This window comes from Grampus griseus, assembly GCF_964374135.1.
Source record: "Grampus griseus genome assembly, chromosome: 11".
NCBI lineage: Eukaryota > Metazoa > Chordata > Mammalia > Artiodactyla > Delphinidae > Grampus > Grampus griseus.
This window is the reverse complement of record NC_139005.1, coordinates 62,165,323-62,190,116: the sequence shown is the minus strand read 5'-3', so window position 1 is coordinate 62,190,116 and position 24,794 is coordinate 62,165,323.

The following is a 24,794-nucleotide window of genomic DNA, read 5'->3' as shown; positions in this document are numbered from 1 at the left end:
TATATTTTAGAAAAAGATTAGTCTCAGTCATTCCGTCATGAAATAATAAAAGCCTGAATAACTCACGTGCTAATATCAAGACAGAGGAAGGTATTTATGAAAAAACAGGAATTAAAATTTACTAAACCTTATATGTTTGTATTAATACTGAGATCATAATTTATAACAACTAATAACCATAATAACACTTTATATGTAATTCTGCCTTCAAAATGTTCAAAACATATATAACTCAAGCATCATATATTTCAGACTTGTCTATTTTGTCCCTTTATTTATATGCAGATTATGTGGTCATTATATCTGTTGACGCTTTAAATCCACCAATCAGGAAAAAGAACATGGTCTAATTTACAACAAATGAGAAGAACCATGAAGCATGGAATACAGTGTTTACTTTTATCTATTTCCAGCTTTTTCTGTTATCCCAAGTCTGTTTACACTGAAAATATATGTAGTCAGAAGCAAAAAGGCCAGTGGCCATAAAAACTTTCAGAAGTCTATTTGAGGAACATGAATGATATAATAGAGGAAGTTTTAAAGGAGGTTCTATCCAAGTTCAGATTTGAAAGAGAAGCTTCTAGAATCACTTCTGAGCAGAAAAAGAGCTCACCTTATCTAATTCATCCTTAGAGAACTCCAGGTCAAGTGGCTTAGAGATGGCTGTTTATAGCATCCTTTTATAAAAGACGAAGGGTCAGAGGAAGAAATTACGGGCAGTCTTAATCGGCATCACAATGTGCCACAATGCCAGTACTAGTTTCTTAGTGAACCTGATATTCATATTTGTGTCTATACCAGTATTCCAGATTTATATAATAACCGTGCAAAATGGCTGCTCAATGTACAGCTGTCCCTTGAACACACAAAAGTTAGGGGCAGAGCTTCCCTGGTGGCGCAGTGGTTGAGAGTCCGCCTGCCGATGCAGGGGACATGGGTTCGTGCCCCGGTACGGGAAGATCCCACATGCCGCAGAGCGGCTGGGCCCGTAAGCCATGGCCGCTGAGCTTGCGCGTCCGGAGCCTGTGCTCCGCAACGGGAGAGGCCACAACAGTGAGAGGCCCGCATACCGCCAAAAACAAACAAACAAACAAAAAAATAAAGCACTGTGTAATGAGTCCAACCTTCAAGAATATCAAAGAATGAAGGGCTGAATCTATCCTAAGCCTCTCTTCTACAGTGATTTATCTTTGTATTTTATCTTAAGAAGACAGATCTTTAATCAGTCTCCAACATAATTTCAAGTAGTCCTCAACACCTGTGAGAATAATCCCAATACACTTAACACTTATACGATGCTGTTTTACCACCACTGCACGAAAATGCAACAAATGTAGTCTAAATTAAAAGAATCAGCACACTAAAAGAAAATAAAAATAAATATTAGGCTAGTTTTAAATTGATAAAGTAGTTTTACTCTATAAAGTAGTGGCAACCATAAGTGGGCAAGATTTTTCAGTAAAATTATTAGAGTAGCCTAACACAGTCATACACAGATACACACCTGGATCACACTTCTGCATGATGTCAACAGAAAAAGAAAAAGAACAAAACTAGTTTATGTGGATAGACACTGATGAAGCACTCACTGTCACTTACAGATGATGCTTTCTCTAACTCCCCACTTAAACTTGATTTTAAGTCCACAACATCACAGGGGCTGCCCTTAAAATAATAGGCTTGCTCCATCAGTATTCCCTTTTCTATTAATAAATACAATCATTGCTCTCATTTTCCATGATTTTCCACATCTTAAACACTCTTATTCACTACACCCGGAGTATGTCACTTCTGAAATAAGTGTCATCTCTTAGAAAGAAAGACATGATGTGTTGTTGGAATTTATCTTGAGTTTTTTTGCAGTGTGAAAATAATGCTAACATGTAAAAGACATGATTTTAGGAAGTGACAAACTGAGATGGCATCCATCTTGGACATTTCCATAAAAGTAAGTACCTCCGCATATATGCAATAATACTGCTCATCGCTTTCTGGTTTAGAGAATAGAGAAACAAAATAATTCCAACAGGTCGCTATATATTTATTGTATGTCACTGCCATAGTTTCAAAATGTGTATACTGCTACCCTTTTTAGCAGTACCTAGTAAATTGTTGACTATGACAAATTGTTTGGTTTAATATACAAAATATTCATGGAGCAATAAAGCAGTGTCCCAGGGCTGTCTGGACAGCAAACTGCTACAATTAGACTGACAGTGAAATCTACTGAGCTGTGCTTTTCAGTTCAAGGTCACAAGTAATTATACAGAAGTGACATTTGTACCTTAGGGCTTTCACTATTCCAGGAGCTTTTGCAGAAATAATTCCATGAAGCAATACAATTAGTGGAAAGCAATATACCAACTTCGCTGGCATCAATGAGCAAACAAGGGTCAAAAGGTAAAGTTTCCAAAAATAAACACCTCATTATGGGCATTCAGGAGCTTTTCGATGCCACCATAATTCTCCCATCTGGAACATTCCAGAAGCTGAATGCCAAGAGGAGGATTATGGGCCAATACTAACTGAAAGGTCTACTGATAAAAATCACAGGAATCAAAAAGACAACTGAATTCCACCTAGTTCTGCACTAATCCAAGTTGATTTGAAATTCTTAGAAGTATTCTCAGTTCCTATAAGAGCCACATTTCTGGTTTATCCATAATGAAGAACACTTCAATATAGGATTTGTGGAGATGATAGCTTTTTAACTTTCAAGTATGTTTTCCTATGTTCAGACTTAGTGAGGTGATGAGGCATTACTTAAAAGAAGTCCAAGAGGGGCTTCCCTGGTGGTGCAGTGGTTGAGAGTCCGCCTGCCGATGCAGGGGACATGGGTTCGTGCCCCGGTCTGGGAAGATCCCACATGCCGCAGAGCGGCTGGGCCCATGAGCCATGGCCGCTGAGCCTGCGCGTCCGGAGCCTGTGCTCCGCAGCAGGGGAGGCCACAACAGTGAGAGGCCCGCGTACCGCAAAAAATAAGTCCAAGAGACTTCACACACAATTTTGAACCCTTTAATTTTGAATAATAGTGTGTGTATGTATCTTTTAGTATATATATTCTTGAGGAACTGATCATTAACGTTTACAGAACCGAATATCTTAAAGAGGTAAAAGCAGTTTTAATCTTTGTAAGAAGGTACTTTCTTAATAAATCAGAAGGGACCAAGCATGTGCGTGGTATATAGCAAGTACTCCACAAATGATCTCTTCCCTGACATTTACCTACTCATTACAGTAAAACACATATTCACAAACTCTCATGCTCAGCATCCTAAAAGTTTCGACTTAGAAGCAGAGCAAAATAAGTACAAATCCACATATTTTAAATTAAGAACAAAAGCTAGTGAACTATTTATATACTGAACAAGAAATCGGTTGTGCAGAGTACAAAACAGGAGCCTATATTCAAGCCAGTTCAACACACCTTGCTTTGAATGTCTACCATACATATGTCAAACTGTGAAAAGGACACATTTTTCAGTAATACCAGAAAAATGTTTCACCTCTGTATTTTCAAGTTGTGAGTTAGAATTGATGCATTTTATTTCACTGAGGTAAAACACTGTGCCTGTTAAATTAATTCATCACAAAGGACTACAAACACTTAAAGTAATTACATGAATGATCTTATAATCTCTACTGGCAATTGTGTGGAGTCAGGGCTGTGCCCAAAGCTTAGTCTATAAAGATTTATGATGCTACATTTCATTTTTCTCCTTAATACAAACTCACAAATCTGTCATTAGACTAGGTATTCCTGCTGACACTTAACAAATTGAAATCTTAAGTATTGATCAACTGATCAATCAACATCTGAGTTTCTGACTTATTCACTGCAAATGCCTACACCAATTGGGTGGCCAGGAGATCATTAGAACCCCATTTTCCATCTTGATACTGCTCAATGAAAATGTTCATTCCTCCCCCATCTCCCTACCAACTAGAAGGTAAAACTACAGGGAAGTAGGGATTCTCTTGTACCACAACACCAAGCTGGTTTTTTATATTTTTTCCACAGAATCATGGATCCTCATAGTTTGTCTAAATTTTTATATTCTTTGTTTATATTCATATATTCTTTATGCTAAACAGTCCTTTGTGAATTGGCCTGGGCAACTAAGCATCATTACAGACCATTATTTAAAGTTCCATTCAAGAAATTTTCAAAATGACTTTTAAAATTCATTTCATTCCATTTCATTCCATTCTTCAGTTTGCAATCCATTCTGTGTTTGCAAAAATATCTCTTATTTGGGAAATGAAAGGATAGCACTTGTAGAGGTACTTTGCTTTCTTGCCAGAAAAGCAGGGCTTCTATCAAAACTCAGAACTGTAGTATTAATTGCTTACCTAACCCACTTCCCTCCTGTCAACTGAAAAATAATGAACAACCTAAAAGTTGAGAATTATGTTTTATTCGGGCGGACAAAACTGAAGACTTTTTTGCAACAAAGACCAGGCAGTCAAAACATCAAAAGGTTATTGTTAATTAAAGAAAACCAGATACCTCAAGTTAAGGAATTTAGTGCTCTTCTATGTATGGGAAGATGCAAGAGTCAGGGCTCACTGAAATCATTCCTTTGATATGCACCTCAGCTATCTGGGGCCAGCATCCTGTGCTTTCTCAACCTGAGTCTCCTCAGGGTGCACCTTCAGGGGTAGTTGCAGTGGCTGATGGTGGGCATCCTGTTTCTATCCTGAGTTCCCTCAGGGCTCACTGCTGGGGCAGCTACAATGTGATGGCTTGATGGCTGCAACATCCATCTTTAATGATATGGCAGGCAATATTTTTCATTCACACTCTTCAGTAGCCTAATACAGTACGCAAATTACCATCAGTGTGAAGGACATTTTTAAAATGTGAATAGAGAAAAAGGATTAAAGGCTCCTCAGTAGTTAAGAAATTGAAGGGCTTCCTTTAGACGGAAATTTAGCTTGCCAACTCTTTCAGATTAACACCCTTAGTGACAACAACAGCAAAAAAAAAAAAAAAAATGCCGACCGTTTAAAACACCAACAGCGTTCTTGGTAACACACTTATTTGTGCAGAAATTTATACCCACAATGAACTGAAAACTGACCAGGCATCTTGGATTTTATAGTACTTAGTGTTTTCTGAGATTTACTTATATTGAAGGTAAACTCAATGAAGGAACCAAACTGGCACAAATAATCCATCCATTTCTACCTGGATTGATGCAAAGGGATCCATGTAGCCCCCAATCCAGTGGCACTGGTCATAAGATCAGAACAAATTAATAAGCTGTTGACTCTTTATGGCCTCTTCTAAATTTCTTACCTCTAAAACTGTGAAAGAGCTAGGTGTCTTCTGGGAGTACAAAGTGAGTAGTAAATAATTTCTGAGACAGATGTAAAAACAAACCTTAATCACGCCCCTTAGATCCAGTTCTAGCTAAAAATCTTCTTTCTATTATCTCACTATTCCTTGCTTTCGTGCCTTAGCCAGTGGGTCCCCACACACATCTCCTGTACTAATGGATTCAATGAAACGCACCACAAAAGAGAATATATTTCATTATGAGCAGGCTTTCTTTTCTGGGCACCACCACTGACCCTTCTGATAAGTGCTCTCACAACAGTGCAACAGCTTAGCAGGTAAGAGTTTCTAAAAAGGTAGAAAAATGAGGTTGAAATGCAACCCTCAGTATTCAATTCCCAGCTTCCTACTCAGAAGCTCTCTAAGACCATTTAAAAATATATATTAGCGCAGTCCTTTCTTGATATTTTCCATTAGTTCCTTAGACATCACACATGAAGACACAAACCAAAGCTCACAGTTGCCTCACGACTCTCTTTCTAGGCTGGCTGGAAAAATGAGAAGCTGATGTGTGCCCCAAGGACATGAAATCAGAGAATTTCAAATGCCAACTATGCCTCCTAATAACAGCAAGGCAGGTGTTCTCTTTTAGGAGAGCTCTAACTTGCTCCATTACTCCAGAGATGCCCCAGGACTCATACCTCATCCTGAATCTCAGAAAACTGTCCACATGAGGTCAGGCCAGCATGTCACTAGAATCAAGTCAAGGGTGGGCAAACACAGCAGAATCCTTTACAAACCCACTGGATGGATGAATTCAGAAGACTTTAGAAACGAAACCACTAACTGATAATGAAATCCAGACCCGTAGCAACACTTGGCTACAGGATTAATTTCCATGAAATACTATGTTATTTTATCTCTCAAAGCACATTCATTTTCAATTTATAAAATTCTATGTAAGCAAAAACAAAAATGACCAAGCAAAAGGAAATGAATTTGTATTACCTTCTTCTGATCTTCTAGCTTGTGACTCACTGGATTCTTTCCATGTCTGTTCATCTCTGAAGATAAATCCATCACATTAGGTTCTTACCCTTCACAATGGAATCTCTTCAAAAAAGCAGCAAACTAATCCAAGATGCAATCACTAGGAAAACACTGGAATGCCACATTTCCCATCACGCACCGTCTCTGAACTTCATCAACTCCAAGGAATGATTAAAAAATCCATTGATTGAATGGAAAACATGAATTGTGTAATTTACTCCTGGGACTTTCCAAATCAGCATATGGTTTTAAATGCGGGCTTCTCAAAAGCAAAATATTCATCCAGGAATTTTAACTCCAACTGCTATCTTTTTCTTTCTTCACAGTTTTCCATTTTAACAAATAATTACACAGTTCCTGTAAACCTGTGATAAGAAAAAATAAGCACACAGTTAATTCTCCCCCACCACTTATAGTACAATTAATGAAAACTTCTTATCTGAAATGTCCAATTTGGAAAAAGATTGTAGGCATGGGTTATATTTCACATAAAAGTAAGAGCAAGTGAAAGGCATTATTCTCTAACCCTACGGCCTTTAAAATACCAATTATAATGCCTGAACCAAAAGAGAATATTAAAACCAGGGATTCATAGCACATCAAGCAAAAAATCAACAGGGAATACACATACATTCACCAAACGTGTATACGCTCCATGGTCCTGCTCATTAATTTCAGCGTTCATAGAACTACAGAATTCAGAAAAGAGCCCAAAATAACTAGACACTATGCTAGACTGACACTTTTCATAAACAGCTTTATTTAAACTTCAAAATGAATCTATAAAATGGTTCTTATTACTCTATTTTAAGATAAGGAGACTGAGAGGGTAAGTAAATTTTGTAAGTCTAGTCAAACAAGTGTAACAGGACTACAATTTGAATTCAGATACCTTTGGCTCCAAAACACATTCTTTGTCCTAGACATAGTTGTGTCAATTCATATTACATATTTTATTGTCCACAAGGATACCAAAAATGAGTTTATTAAGTGCCTTGCTAGATTATGAATGCACAGGGCACTCTCCTTATAATCCAGTGGTTTCCAAACCCAGCCAGACACCTGAATCTACTGGTAATATCTTAATCACATAGATTCCTGGGATCCACGCAACCCTGCTAATTCAGAAGCTACAGGGCAGTGCTGTTCTGGGTTTTGTTGTTGTTTTTCCGTCTCTTCTAAACAATTCTGATGCAAGAAAACCACGGAAGAGTTGAAACCTCCCGCTAATACAGGGCACTTCCCAAACTTGTCTGCATTTTGGAATCATCTGGGAAGCTTCAAAAACTACTGACTCTTATGTCTCATCCCCAGAGACTATGATTTAATTAGTCTGAGATATGGCCTGAGTCTTGGAACCACTGACCTAATACATATATATTCCCTTTACGTAACTGACCAACCACTGCATGAATACATCAAAGAGGAAACTTAGTGTCTCAGAAGGCAGCTCTTTCCATACTGGAGCAGTTCCAGTCTTTAGATTGTTCTTCCTAATTTGGAGATGAGTCTGCCTTCCTGAATGTGTCTGTACATTTGCAATTATTTACATCCTTGTAGTCTTCAATGTACACAAAATCTTTTAAATTTCCCTTTTCATCTGACAGTCCTTCAAGTATCACCGTAGTGGGTTAACCATCCCTAGTGCCATCAACAATTCCTCACTACCCTGGTTATTACTTAAAAGGCTTTACTTTTGACATGACCCATAAAATGTGCTATCCAGAAATGAGCACAAGGGTCAAGCATGGCATGCTCTCTTTAATAACTCACCTCCAGGTACCACAAAACATGCCGGGCCAAGCATACAATAAATGATAAAGTAGACAGATAATGCTTGAAGATCAGCTCCTGAACTGTTTCCTGACTAGTCATTCTTTTGCCAAGCCTTGCTCCTTCTACAACTCCTCTGCTCTGCTGCGTAGGTATTTTTACTACATACTATGTAGTACATAGTTTGTGTACTCTGTGAATGTTACCAGCAAAGGAGACTGCACGGGCAAAGGCTTGGTCATAGGAGAAAACATAGTCCATCCGAGGAATTCAAAGAAATTCAATGAGAAGCCACTGTAAACGTTTAAGAAAGAATGTAACATAAAATAATTTTTTATTTTAAAAGTTTGTCTTAACTAAAATATGGAAAATAGAAGGGAGAGAACAAAACCGGTGGCAAGAGAAACCTTCTAGGGATTGTTAGAACCATTAAAGAGACAACAGCATTCTGAACTAGTGTAGGAGCTGACCGGTGGGAAAGAATGACAAAACTGAGTGATACAGTACATAAAAGGAGGAGTTGACGGAATTGGTAATTGATTGGACATGTGTGTGGTTTAAGGGTGCACAAGCATAGGGACAATGATATCATTATCTAAGATGGCAAATCCCACAAGAGAAGCACTTTAGACATGGGGAAGATGAAAGAATTTGTAAAGCAAACAAAAGATGCTTACTAAAATCCAAAAATTTCCAAGCCAATCTCACTGATGGACATAGAAGTAACTGTCCTAAAGGAATACTAGCAAACTGAATCCAGTAAAATATAAAATGAATCATACATCAGTTCCAGGATGGTATCACCCCAGGAATAAAAGACGGGTTTAAGATTTGAAAATCAATCAGTGTAATTCACCACATTAACAAAACAAGGAAGAACAATCATATGTTCATCTCTATTGGTACAGAAATATAATCTGACAAATTAAACATTGATTCATGATCAAAACAAAAACCTCTTGGCAAATGAGGACTAGAAAGAGACTTTCATAATCGTCCTTTATCTGATAAAGTATATTCATAAAATATCTATAGCAAACACATACTTATGGGTGAAAAGTTAAAGACTTTCCATTTGCTCAGGAATAACACATAAATACCTGCTAATATGATGTCTATTCAATATTGTACTTAAAGTCCTAGCCATGCAGTGAGACAAGAAAATATGAGAGAGGGAGAGAAACAGAGACAGAGACAGAGGGAAGGAGGGGGAGGGATGGAGAAGGATGCAGGCAAGCAGTATAAGCATTAGAAAGGAAGAAAAAAAAAAAACAGTATTTGCAAATGTCCTGAATGATATATATAGAAACTACTAAAAAAATCAAGAGATACATTACTAGAATTAATGTGTTCAGCAATTTTCCTGGATACAAATATACAATATTCCTTTATATTTCTTTATAACAGCAACAAATACTCAGAAAATGAAACTCTAAAAAGATACTCTTTTACGCTGTCACTTAGAATAACAAATATCTTGGAATGAATCTCATAAAAGACGGTAAAAACTTTATGATAAGGCAATAAAACACCATCAAAAAATAAATATCTAGATGAATAGAGGGCTTATTAATAAACTAAGATTCAGTACTGTAGAAATGCCAACTCATACCTAAAGGATTTATAGATTCAGTGCATTACTAATCAAAATCCCCAGTTTTCTTTTTACAACCCTAGAAGATGCTCCTAAAATATATATGGAAATGTAAATGACCAAGAAAATCCAAGACACTCGTGAAGAACAAGTTGCAACTATTTGCTTTACCAGATGTGAAGACCTATTATCAACCAACAGTAAATAAAAAGGCATGTAACTGGTACAAGGGTAGACAAGTTCACCAATGGAATGCAAGAGCCCAGAGAAGGACTCTTAACACATATGGTCACATGATTAATTACAAAGCTGAAATTGCAAAGCTGTGGGGAAAAAGTCTTTTCAATAAAGAGTTCTGGGTCAATTGGCTATTCATATGGAAAAAAATAAAACTTGACCTCTACTTCACACCAATAATCAATTCCAGGTGGATTGTAGACAAAACAATAAGGCTTCTGGGAAAATATTTTCATGATCTAAGGGAAGGGAAAGATTTCTTAAACAAGAGACAAAAGTCACTAAACATAAAGAAAAAAATATAACTAAGATTAGATTAAAATCAAGAACTTTTATTCATCAGATTGTACCAGTAAGAAAATATAAATGCAACAAAGAGTAGGAAAATGTACTTGTTATACATATAACTACATGTAAAAACACCCAAAAATCGAGCTAAGACAGGCAACAGTGAAAAATATTTGAATAAGCACTCCAAAAGTAATAATAAAAATAGAGACGGAGAACAGATTAGTGGTTGCTACGGGTCAGGGATGGAGAGAGAAGGTAAGGTTGCCTAAAAGGCATGACACAAGGAAGCCTTGTAGTAAGAGAACAATGTTGAATCTTGATTGCAGAAGTGGTTGTATGAACCTACAAGTGTGATAAAATTGCATGGAACAATACACATACACACACAGATGAGTGTATATAACACTGTTGAAATAGGAATCAACTCAGTGGATCATACTGACACCAATCTCCAGGCTTTGACATTGCTCTACGCAAGATGTCACCATTGGAGGAAACCAGGTGGTAACTGCTTCTACCACTTCCTATAAACCTGCAATTATTTAAAAATAAAATTGAGAAAAAAGAGGATGTACAAATGGCCAATAAGCACATGAGAAATGAACACCCTCCTTAGCAATCAGAAAAACGCTAATGTAAACCATAATGAGATATGACCTATCATTTACCTAAATGGATCAAAATAACAAAAAATGACAAAACCAACTGTTGGCAAAGACATGGAGGAACAAGAACACTGCTGGTCAGAGTATAAATGGGTACAACTATCTTGAAAAAAAATTACTATTTCCTACTACATTTGAAGATACTTACACTATACAACTCAACAATAATACTCCTAGGCACATACTGTTAAAAAACATATGCATAGGTGCATCAAGAGATAAGTACAAGAAAGTTTCTTCAGAATGGCAAAAAAACCCCACAACTGGAAACAACACAACAACATTAGAATAGGTAAATAATTTGTGGTATGTTTATACAAAGGATAACTATACATTAAATAAAATGAATAAACTATAGATATATATATCAACATGGATGAACCTCAAAAACACTAAGAATTTAAAGTCCAAACAAAAAAAGTGTATATTGTATGATTCCATTTTTATAAAGTTCAAAATCTTGTAAAACTCCACTATAGTGTTAGAAGTCAGGAGAGTGGTTACCTTTGGTGAGAGGGAAGGAAGGGGTTTTGATTGGAGTTTAGAGCACTATCAATATTCCATTTTTTGACTTGAGTGGGCATTACATGGATGTTAGCTTTATAACAACTCACTGAGCTGTAAATTTACATTCTGTGCAGTTTTCCTGATGTCTAACATATTCATAATAAAAAGTTTAGCTAAGGAAAAAACACAGATACATCTACGTCTTTAGTATTCCCATGTCTTTAGTCTCCCCAGCAAGCCACAACAACAACACAAATTCAAGTTAGACTAATTAAACTTGTTACTAGTGGGCATTGTTCTTCTTTTTTAAGGTTATGGACCAGCTGTCTGATTATGGCACAGAGTTTTGTCTGAGAACAATGTCAGCCTTACCAAGACATGGTCTATTAACTGTCAAAAAATGTATTCATCTCTTGACTTCAAACATCTCTCCTACTTTCTTTAGAGTGATGAGTTATTGTAGTCTATCAACCATATTTTTTATACATATATATTTATATCAGTATAAAATATAATTTCCAAAGTACCATTAATGCTCTAAGTTATTTAAATTTACCCACCTTACCTAATACCTTTAATTACAGTGTTAAAAGACATCTAAAAGACACACAGCACTGAGTGCCTAATATGTACTCAACATGGTGCAGGCCCAAAATAGTGAAATTTCAAATCTAGTCCTTGTCTTTACAGAGTTTACAGTCCAGTGGGGAGTCAGATTTAACTAAAACCATGGAGTATCAGTGTACTCTTCAACTTTGTCCAACATCAAAACCTAAGCATACGGATGAGTTTACACCAATGATAAAAGGCAATTTCACGTGGACAGAATTTATTGAATATTATGCATATAAAAATTAATTTGAATATGACTTCAGTTCATTTTAAATGCATAAAGAATCTAATATAACTTATGCTTACTTTCATGGAATAAAAACCATTTTTTTTAATTTAATTTAATTTTTTTTTGCAGTACGCGGGCCTCTCGCTGTTGTGGCCTCTCCCGTTGCGGAGCACAGGCTCCAGGCGCACAGGCTCAGCGGCCATGGCTCACAGGCCTAGCCGCTCCGTGGCATGTGGGATCTTCCCGAACCGGGGCACGAACCCGTGTTCCCTGAATTGGCAGGCGGACTCTCAACCACTGCGCCACCAGGGAAGCCCAAAAACCATTCATAATAAAACTAAACTAACTGGCCAAAAAAACCCAGATTATGTATACTGAAAAGATTCTCACAGGTTATTCTCTCATATGGAGGTAACTGTCAATATGTCATATTAATTCTCTGCTACTCTTACTCAATAGAATTCAGTGGTTGAGTTCGGTAGTGAAATCCATTTACTTTATGCGTAAGTATAAACACTTTCATTTTTGTATAGCTTAAGAGAAGGTTTCCATCTTGCTCAAACTCATCTAGAAGTCCCTCACTTAGATTCAGGATGAAAAAGATCATGAATGTAAGATTTTTGAAAGGATTTTTGAGTGACTGGGGTATGTGCTACTTCCTAAGATATCCTTCTCACGAGGATTTTAAGGGGACCACTCAGAGAGCTTCCCTGCATTTGTATGTTCCCTGCAACTGAGAAAACACAGAAGCCCAGTACCTGAGTGAGGTAAGGTGGCCTGTGGCAGCAAGGTAGGGCAATGCATCTGAGAAGTAAACTGTAGTCCTGTCTGATTGTAGATCAAAGATGTATATGCATCTTAGGATAGGAATTGTGGTAGGAACGTTTGCCTGAATTCACTTATGAAAGGAAAGGGATCCTGCTCAAAAGAGTAATTTGCCAGGGTAGGTAAGGGACTCCTGCAGGAGGAGGTTGTAGGTACTGCTGGGAAGAGAAGCAAAGGAGAGATCCGAAATGTTCATTCTCAAGGAGAGATCATTACTCAGATCACGGGAAGTGAGATCAGAGGGACCCGACAGTGAAATCTTCAAACATCTCAGGCAAATAACCAAAAGAGTTAGTTTTAAATATCCCCCAGGCCTATAGACAATGAAGCCATTAAGCCAATACTGGCCATAAAGCCAGTATCAGCCAATAAGAAATTTCTGCCTCTATACCTCTTGTCTCTTCCTCATCTCCCCTACAAAGACCCTAATGAGTGGGTGTGGAGGTGAACAAAGAAGGTTCTTTCCAACTGGCTAAAGTGGGGCAAGGAGGGGCACTGGTACCCAGTCTTGGTTTGGTTGAAGAGCAAGAGCTTTTGAATAATGATGTGTTTATAAACATATTGAAATAAATATTCTAAATTTTGAATTGAAACTTGTTTTGTGACCTAAAGTGATCATAAAGTTTATATTATCTAAAGGTGAACAAAAACAGGAACTAAGCCAAATTTCCCTCCAGGAACAAACAATTCTAATCAGAAATCTGAAGAAAAAGGAGAGAAGTTTGGAATAGAGATTTGGATTTAGGAGTCATCAGTCTAAAGAGATCACTCATAGAAGTTACATAAATTGAGAAAAGCACCAAAGGCATACCTCCAGGAAAGACTGAAATTGTCTTAGGTACTACTGCCAAAATTATCTCAAAAAATGCAAACATGATCATGACACAATTCAAATTCTTCAACAGTTCCCTAACCCCTAAAGCCAAAAAGAAAATCAAAATTCCTTAGCGTGTCATTCAATACTCTACCCTATCATGATCCCTTCTTAACTTTCCAGTTTCATACATTACCACTTCTGAGCTTATTTTTTTTATAGTTACACCAAAAACCTTAAGTTCCTGAGTACAATATCTCATTCTACAACTTGAGCATTCTACAACTTGGCCATAAGTGCCACACATTCACTTTGCAAACTCCTACTTGTCGTTAAAAAGTCTCCTCAAATCCATTTCCTCTCCAAAGGCTCCACTTTCTTTATGCCCCCAACTCTACTCCAGACAAGTTGTTGGCCCCTTCTTCCCCAATGTTCTACTGGTATTTATAGACTTCCCCCATACTATCACACTTACCTAGTTACTCGTCACCCACTGGACTGTCAACCCCTATAGACTTTCTCAGAACCCCCAAGGTCTGACACAACACCTAGAAGCTGGTAGCCATTCATAAAGTGATTCTTATGATTCTGAAGAAAACATATGAAATACATATGAAATATGCATATGTACATACGTGACTGTATAAATATATACTCCAACCAATACAGCTGACCCTGACCAATGTGGGTTCTAGGAGCACCGACCCTCACACTGTTGATAATCCACTTTGCAGTCTGCCCTCCACATCCGTGGATTCAACCTACCGTGGATCGTGTAATAGTGTAGTACATATTTGTGGAAAAACATCACATATAAGTGGACCTGCAGAGTTCAAACCTTTGTTGTTCAAGGGTCAACTGTAATTTCCTATAAACCCAAAATAAGGCTGTACCAAAACTGTCTCTTTTCATCAAAAACATATATATAAGTTTAGAAACGGCAATAAGCCCTTTCTGAAATTATTTTAGCCATTCTCTTTTTATTTAAGGCATCACACTCAAAGTACAAAAATCTTAAGTGTATATAGCCTATGATTCACTCAGTTAACCATCACCCACATCAAGATACAAAACATTTCCAAAACTCCAGGAGACTCCCTAATTCGCCCTCTCTCTTAATAGTCCTAAAGGTAACCACTGATCTGTTTTATCACCACAGATCCATTTTCTCTGTTCTTGAAACTTCATATTAAGAGGAATCATACAATGTGTACTCAATTTGCTTTTCTTTTGTTCAACATTAAATCTGGAGGATTCATCTGTGCAGTTTTGTGTAGCAGTACTTCATTACTTTCTTTTGCTCTATGGAGGGGTGTCTGTGCTTATGTGTCCCAATTCATGTACTTGCCCGAAATAAAGCCCAGCTCAACACTGGGATTTTTAATCATCCGGAACTCCATATCCTAATTCAGGCTTTCTGGACTCTTTGTGTTTACAAATGAAGAAAATAAAGAGGTTCACTTTATTTCACATATTTTTCCCAGGCTCTATGACCTCTATTTAAGTCAAAGAGAATGCAAAAGAATCAACTGTCCCTGTGTCCGTACTGCTGAGTGAGTAATAAAACCAGATCCAGAAACCATTGAAAAATGACTGGAAATTTCTTTTGGAATTTTAACCACTAATCAGAGGTGAAATGGCCATTGTTTATGCTTTGAATTCTGATAATGAATTGTTAAATACAGTTGACCTCTGAACAAAGTGGGGGTTAAGGGAGCCAACCCCTCCGTGCAGTAGAAAATCCCAGCATAACTTCACAGTCAGCCCTCCATAGCTATGGTTCCACATCCAGATTCAACCAGCCTTGGATAGTGTAGTAACGTAGTGTGCATTTAGTGAAAAAAATCCACAAGTAAGTGGACACACACAGTTCAAACACATGTTGTTCAAGTGTCAACTGTAATCTCTATGTAGCTAAGTCAGTCTTTCTAAAACGCAAAGAAAAGGATCCAGGCCCAAATGGAAAGGGTTAAGATAAGAAGTTGCTCCAGTAGAAAATGGCGTTGGTGCCAGAAGTTCTGCTTGCCCTCCTACCAAAGGGTCCCAGACCCGTGACTCCAGTGTTCCATGTAATAAAGAACTCTACCACTATACAGCTATTAGAAAACTACTGGAATAATATGACTATTGCAAAAAATGTTTTAAAAAGTTTTTGATAAACATCAATACCCATTCATGATTTAAATGTAAAAAGAAAATTTTAAATAATAGAAATAGGAATAGAAAGAAGCCAAATAAGTACAGCAGAGAATATCATATTAATGGTGAACAGAATACATAGAATGATACCATTTATATAAAATTTAAAACAATGTAAATCATTGTTAAGCAATATTTATAAATAAAGATATAGTTAAAGTATAAAACCATGAATGAAATAAGTCTCTTAAAAGTCAGGAATAAGATAAAGATGTCTGTCACCCATTTAATAAACCTTTATACCACATGCACTTATCACCATGGTAAGACAAAAAATAAAATAGTAAGAATAGAAAAGGTAGAAAAAGTATTTGCATATAATATTATTGATTATATAGAGAGTTTGAGAAAATTTATTTTTAAATTATTTAGAAGAAATAAACAAGTCTATCATTTACAATACACCAACAAAATATACACCTTTACAGCAACAACAATAAAAATAGTGAAAGAAAATATAATTTTAAAACCAATTCCATTAGTAAGAGATAGATAGACTATAATATCCTTATAGATAAAACTAGAAAAAAATTAAGATCTTTATATAGAACGGTCTAATTTTAAACTGAAAGGCATAAAAATTATCTATATAAATGGAGAGATATAACATGTTCATGGGTAACAGGACTGAATAGCTTAAAGATGACAGTTGTATTCTAATTATTCTGTAAGTTCAATTCAGTTCCAATCAAAATTTCAATGTATAACTTTTATGTAACTCAAAAGGATTATTAAATTCATATATAAGAACAAAGGGATAAGGCTAGCCAAGACAATTTTGAAAAATGCATGCTTGCATAAACATCAAGATTTACATAAAACAAAGATATTTAAGACATAAAGGTACTGGACAAAGTAAAAGATCAATAAATACTGGAATAAAATATATAGCTCAGAAATAGAAATACACATACCCACGTAAAGACTATTTAATAAGTAATACAATGAGGAAAGAAATGACAATTTTAAAAACTGATTCTGGGATAAGTGGTTATCTACATAGAAAAATATAAGACTAATAGCAAAAAAATTTTTACATAATACAGAAAAAACACTAATCTAATAAAAGAGATGGAAAAAATTGACCAAAGCCATTTGTACAACAAAAAGTATGCATGTAACATAGAAAAGCCAGAGACTGGGAAAATCTATTTACAGTATACATATACATATGTGCATGTGTACATACTAAAAAAAGAACTCTTACCAAAAAACTACAAACAAAGAAGACACAAGACCCAGTAGAAAAAAGGAGCAAATCATACGGACAGGCAATGCCCACAATAGGAACCATGGATGGCCGATAAACACATGAAAAGTAGTAACTGGGGAAATACAAAGTTTTTAAAAACAAATTATGCCCCACACAATGGATTGCTAAAAATTTTTAAATGTTACCAACAGTAAATGTTGAAAATGATAATACAAAAATTTTCATGAACTGCCAGTGGGTGTGTAACTGCTGTGTTGGTATAGGGCAAGCACTATAGTGAGTAATCTGGCAAAACTTAGTATAGTTAAATGTCAGCAGATCTTCAGCTGAATTCCTAGGGACACATGTATACACTAAAGGATGTGTATGAGAATGTTCATTATAGCATCCTTGGCACTGATTTTTAAAAAATTAGAAATATTCTAAATATCCAAGTATCAGAAATTTTAAATAAGTGAATTGTGGCATATATTTGTATTACATGGTTTATAGTTTTTAAAATGAATGATCTAAAGCTCCACATGTCTCACAGACAAGTCTTGATAACATAGCCATGCATCAAGTAAGGAAGCTGAACAAAATAGAGTTTAATATCACTTATAAGTTTAAAAACATGTAAAGAAACACCAAATACCATTTAGAAATACACAGAAATATGGTAAAAGCATAAAAACATGTAAGAAATGAGAAATTTGAAATCGAGATAGCAGGTTTTTTTCCTGGGGTGAGGATATAGAAATGAGATTGGGGAGGATTGCAAAGGAAGCTTTAATAATGGTGCAGTATCCCATGTCTTCAAAAACTTTCTAAAGACCAATGTTAAAATGCGGCAAAGCTAGATGTTGAGTATAGAGAAGCGTTAATTCCGTGTATTCTCTATGCTTATTCACTGTGCTTTTCTTAATACTTACAAGAGTTCACAGTAAAAACAAGAAATGTTAAAAAACAACAAGAAAAGTGAGAATTTACAGAACGCAGAAGTATTTATAATAGATAAATCAACCAACCAAACAACCAACTTTGGAACTATAGCAAATGGTTTTCTGCAGGGCTAGAACCTCCCCATAGGTGGCACTTGACAACGTGCCAGGAGGAGAGAGCTCTTCTTAGTTGTTCCATTTAACGGGTGACACTGCTGGCATTTACTGGGCGGGAGGGGGAGCATGATAAATGTCTTGCAATGTGACTGGTACAATCCAGCACAAGGAAAAACTGTCCCTACATCTCCCACTGACAGACACAGTCACTATACCAAGCAGCCCTGGAACATGCCTGACTTGACCACTGTGTGAGTTCAAGATCCCCACCATGAGAAGATGACCTCTCCCTTGGGACTCTTCCTTTAGTAATGTTTTTTTTTTTTTTCCCCCAGAGCCTCCCATGTGTCGGAGATTGTTCGAGGACCAGGAAGAGAATAGATGCTTAAGGCTCTGTCCTGCCCCCTCCCCCTAAGCTTAGTTCCCAGCTCATCCTCTCAGCTCCATCAAGTTAACCCCAGGACATCATTATGTTCCACCTTACTCTGCTGTACACAATGAAACAGAGCCTCGGTGCTACTGGTTGCCCCATAAATGCCACTCCCCCCCCCCAACACACACACATAAATGTATCTCTTTTTAGGTATCACAGAGAACCTGGCAACCAGAAAGTCAACACAGATTTTGTGGGTTTTCAGAAAACTGCAACCCAGTTTTGTAAAACAAAACAAATTTTTCTCTTGTATACCATGTATGCAGGAAAATTACTGAAAAAAAAAACAAACAAAAACCTCCTTGCATCATGCTTCGCAAACTACGTTCTTGTAAAATTCCATCTTTCCCACTGGTGATACACGAGAGAAATAATAACAGCAGGGAAAACATTATGTTCCTTGCAACATGGCTGCTCTGCTTCATTTCTGTAGAATGGAAATGGTACGTTATTTGCTTTATCAGATAAATTGGCTCTGCAGCCCACATTTAAAAGAACATACATGGGTTTTCAGGAGGAAGTTTGGACTTGATTAGTTCAAGATAAAAGGATGCAAAGAGGGTTGAATATGATTCTGAGCCAATAACCATATCTGTAATGGAGATGGAACAGTATAAAGCATTCATATTCTTAGGTACTAATGATAAGTCGGAAAAAAGCTTGCATCTTTTAGCTAAATTTGTTTATTGCCTGAAAACTCAATGTAGTAATTCAAGTCCAAGTGACAGGAAATTACAGTTTCCTGGCTGACATCAATTCAATCTTCAGTAATAGTTCTGAAATGGAGTTTCTAAGTTCTGAAGAGAGAAGAAAAACACACACATACACAATATTTTCAATAACTCAGGTCACAACCCAGATGCTATAGCACACGTTATGTGGATAAAATTATGATGTGTGCTTATAAACATCCAAGGCCTTATTATGTCATTTTAATCACATTTTTCATTTGATCAGGTTCTCACATTTAGTCTGCACATGGACTTGGTTATTTCGAATATACAGGCTCCCATAAGGGAGATTTGAAACACATGGCTGTTCCTTGTTACAAAAGCAAATAGACAATCATTTAATCAAGGTAATCATAAAAGTTATACTGCAAATTGGTGAGCTAAGAAAAGTTTCAAAAATCTTTTTCGTTTTCTTGCTGTGGAAAGATTGTCATCTACATAGATCCTCCCAAGCGTAAGGGAGCATTTTTCTTCTTTTCTACCCATGCTCATTCCCCCATATATACAATTAGTTCAAACTTTCCTGAAAGCAGACACTGCTGATTGTCACCCAATATCTGTTCTCTGTTTATCCTCAAGGTTTTACCTGTATATAGGTCCCCCAAATGAGAGACTACATTAACCAGTTTCCCTGGTGGCAAGGTCTCACCATTTCATGATGCTATGGCCAATGGAATACAAGCAGAAACAACAGTGCCACTTTCAAATAACTTCAAAAGGAAATTGCTTGTGTGGCAATTTTCTCTCTTCCCCAATTCCCATGGGCTGGAATGTAGTGTTGTGCTGGTCAGAATACCATTTAACAAGGACACCACACTATGGAATGTCAGAGCAATGAGACGGAAGGAACCTGGGAACCTCGGGTGCTACTGGTCCGTGAAGAAAGAGGAAAAATATGGAGAAAAGCTAAATCCAGCCCATAGCATGATGGCCAACTCGGTCAAGCCCAGCTTGACCCGTTAACAAGAAAATAAATGCTTGCTGTTCTAAGCTACTGAATTTGGGGGGAAGAACACAGGAGAGGTTAGGTAACATTATTGAACCAATATAGAATACTGAAAAGAAAGAAGACAGGATGCTATATTAAAGAAAACAATTTGAACTTCATGAATTTGGAATTAGAAGTTTTAAAAACTTTTATGTGCAACTGTTCATGGTTTCAACTCAATTTCTTGATCTTCAAAACAGAAGGGTTAAATACACAATCTCTGAGGATGCTTACAACTTTAATATTCTAAGATTTTGTACACTGTCTCCCAATTTCTGCCACTTTCTTAACCAAGGCCCTTTACTCATTTGTTCAGTGGATTGCAACCTACAGATACTCTGAGTAGAAGAACATTTCCCTTAAGAGATGTTCTTGGCCCTCCTTGAATTCAGATCATCCTAAGTCATGATTTGTCACCATTTTATAGCCCAGTGGTCTACACTTTACTTTGTATTATATCCCACCTTTGGACAGCAGTAATAGAGTTTATGATAGTTAATAATATGAACTCTGTATGAATTAGAGAATCAGAAGTCTGGCCAGCATATAAAACTGTGGGAAGTTTCTACTAGAGGGACTAGTGATGTATTTTGAAGCATTGTGAAATGGTGAGGCCTTGCCACAAACAGCCCCAATTTTTTTTTAAGTTTCTAGTTCTGCTAGAACATACAACTTGCCACTGCACAAGCGTACTCTTGGAGTGCTCAAGAAGAGTACTCAGGAAGATGTAAGGTATGCTTTATGCAGTTATTCAATTTCCAAATGGACTAGAGTTTTACAGACTCTTAATCTCATTATGGGGAAGTTTTCGATAGTTACTAATAAGTTGTTTTAATAGGCTCATACATGTTAGGTATCAAGAAATAAAACTAAACGCACAGATACACTCTTTTCTGTTTAAACATTCACAATGAGTATAAATATCTTGAGAAACAGGAAATATAGTCAAGTGAGATATATCCAGTCCAGTACCCCTCTAGGACAATGTTACTTAGGGACAGTTGAGCCTATCTTATTTTTACTCTTCAGGAGTAAGTTATCTTAGCACGCAGTTTAACAAATGATTGTGAAAATATGATAGGAAACAGAAAGGAAGAAAGGAAGGGAGGAAGGAAGCCTGTATTAGCCAACCAAAGACATTTAATAGTCAATTATTTTGTGAAGGATTATTCTACGTTTGTCTTTCTGAAAATCTAGCTCTGTACATAATGTAAAGATATTTAACAAAAAAAGACTGTTTAATAATGGGGAAATACAGTACTTAAAATATCTGAATCACTAGTAATCCATCCACACTAATAATTTACATTCAGATATCAGAATTACATTAGACTTAATTTCTCTTTAATATTAGTTTTGAAAGGAATCTCAGAGCAAATCAATAGTATAAATAGTACTTCAACAAGTACTAGATGCTTCAAAGCACTTCAGCTCCATGTAATTTGTTTACAAGTGATAAATGTCTTAAAACAGCTCTTACTATTCCTAAATGAACTCAGGTATTCCTTCATTCAGTGAATATGCCCTGAGCACTTTATAAGAGCACAATAAAGTGACATTTTCTCAAATGTATTCTAGAAAACAGACTTTTGAAAATGGCAAGCTAATCCTGATCCCAATTATCTACATCAGTAAAATTTTGGCAAAATTATTGTATTTAAATTTTTGTAGCATAACTTCAAATGAAAAAGGACCATGGGAAGGGGTTCATGAAGAATGATAGATCTTCAACTTAGATCAGGGCTTATGACAGCCTACCTGACCAGAAATTTGAGCATCAGAGAGTGTATGTTAGGCATGTGGGCTATCAGGAGGGGTGTTATAGTTTTATTTTCTTTCTTTTGTCTGTTTTAATTGTTATTAGGCAAAATATGCATTCTCAATTTCCAACCTGTCTGGACACCTGCTATTATCTTAAAACTAGTCACTTCACACATTAATAATAATGACCTAATCCCTAAATATGATGAATGCATTTGATATCGATGCTGTAACTGAGAAAGGTAGAGAAGAGGAAAAAGTTTCCAAACAGAGGGACTGGGGCAGGGCAGAGGAAACAGTTTAGGAATGTTTGGGGAGCAAGAGTGGACCATACTGATTTTTGATTAGATCTAGAGCCATTCATGAAGAATGAAGGCATCACTTTCCTTGTTAAGTGGTACAGCTTTAATCTTGACAGTCAACTTACAGAGAGCAGCTAGCATAATACAATTTTTAAATCAAAAAAAAGTAAATAAAGAACAACCAAAAAACAGGTGACCTTGGTGCTATTCTCTGGAGGAAGGTACTGGTTCCAATGGATAGCATGGCCTTAAACTGCAAACAGGAAACACTATATAAATATCTGCCTACTTCTGTTTAAAATATGAATATGTATTCTATTTACATAAATGAATTCAGCAACATTAAGTCACATGATAGACTACTATTTTAGTTTAACCAAAAAAATGGCTAAGATACTACTTACATTTTCTTTTGATGTCCTTACATAAAGGCAATTTCTTACTCAATTTGTTCAGCAATAGTACAGAAAAACGTTTTAGCATCTCAATAAAGATAATTCCTTGTATGCTTACAAGGACTAGTTATTATTCTTCTAGGACCTGAAAACATATAGTGAGCCCAAATAAAGGAACATGAATTCTATCTGATTTAAACTCTGTTTGAATGGTAATCCTATAGAAGAATGTGTATTGTTGAGGTGGGAGATGTGTTATTTTTGTTTTGTTTTGTTTTGTTTTTGAAGGGGAAGGAATAATCTTTAAACATATTTAGCAATTAAGTTTGGGTCTTTGAAATGATTCAAGGTTTGCCAAATATTTCTCTACACACAGCATCCATCAGATACCTTTCAAAACAAATGAAATAGAGGAATATTTTCATATGAAAAAAGTACATTACTTAACTTCTGAAATATGTGGATGAAATCAATTATTGACAATCACACTAAATCCTAAAGCCCCCAAATCTCTAGTTAAAATACTGTACAAATGAATGTACAACTTGACTCAAATACATACTTTCGAACAAGAAAATTATTTTTTCCTTTTGAGTATGGCATGTCATTCCATAAATGGAATAAGATGTACAGAACCCACAATTTCTTTGATGAACATTAAAGAATCAGCTTTAATGTTTCTTTTCATTTTTTGCTTACATTAATATGATGGACATTTATTCACAATTCATACAAAGAGAACAGATGAACACTTTTTATAGATAGTGTTATTCATCCTGATACTCTTCTTTCAAAGGAACTACAGATTATAACAATAGCTTACACATGTAGCATTTTCTATAAGCCATGCTCTGCGCTAAGTACCATCTCATTACCTCCTCACCAAAAATCTGTGAATTTGGGACTTCCATTCTCTCCACATTACAGACAAGGAAACTGAGACATACGAAGGTGAAACAACCTACCAGAGGTCATATAGGTAGTAAATGGTGGAAGGAGGCAGCTTGATTCAGAGTTAAAAGTGTGCCTTGAACCATTTTACTCTCATTCCTGGAACAGTGGGTTTTCAGGAAATATTTGTTGGATGAGTGAAAGGAATGCAGTAATAATACCTACATCATAAATATAGTGAATAACTGATTTTTGAAATGAATTAACCACTTTTGTATATTATAATTTTCAAGGTATCTTCCTATCTCTTATCTCATTAGAAAACCCTTTTAAACAACAAATCACTGTACAATAACAAACAACATAATAGCAGCAAATAGTTACGATTTAAGTCAGTTGTATCCATCTGGTCTTCAGATTCCTCCTCAGTAAAATAAGAAATCTAAAGGCCATCTAAATTTCTACGAAGCTCTAACTCGAAATGGTTTGTTCATGGCTACCCAGAAAAAAGGCACGTTTTTAACTGCAAACCCAAATTTTCCTATGTAAATCTCTTTGCCACACATCTCCTCAACACTTGCTTCCTTAAAGTCCTGAGCTGTTCCACCCCAGCTAATGCTCTTTTGTTCTCTATCCTTTTCCTCCCGTCTACGTACCCAGAGACTCACCTCTTTTTCTTAAACACTTAATTTCCCATGCCAACATTTCTTTAATATTACATTTCTTTAGTGGCAGATTAATCAGATAAACTCAGAAGACATGACTCCCAAGGAACAAGCTGCCCTTCTCTTTTATAAAAATTTTTCAAAATGTCACTAAACATATATGGGCCCCTTAAAAATGGTCTTAGAGGGAAGGGCTTAGTGGAATTATTTCATAAGGAAAAGCTGTCTCTTCTCCACAATTTATGTATTCAGTTATTTACATCAGTGTGGATAGTTGCTTTATTCTATGAGTTATAATTCA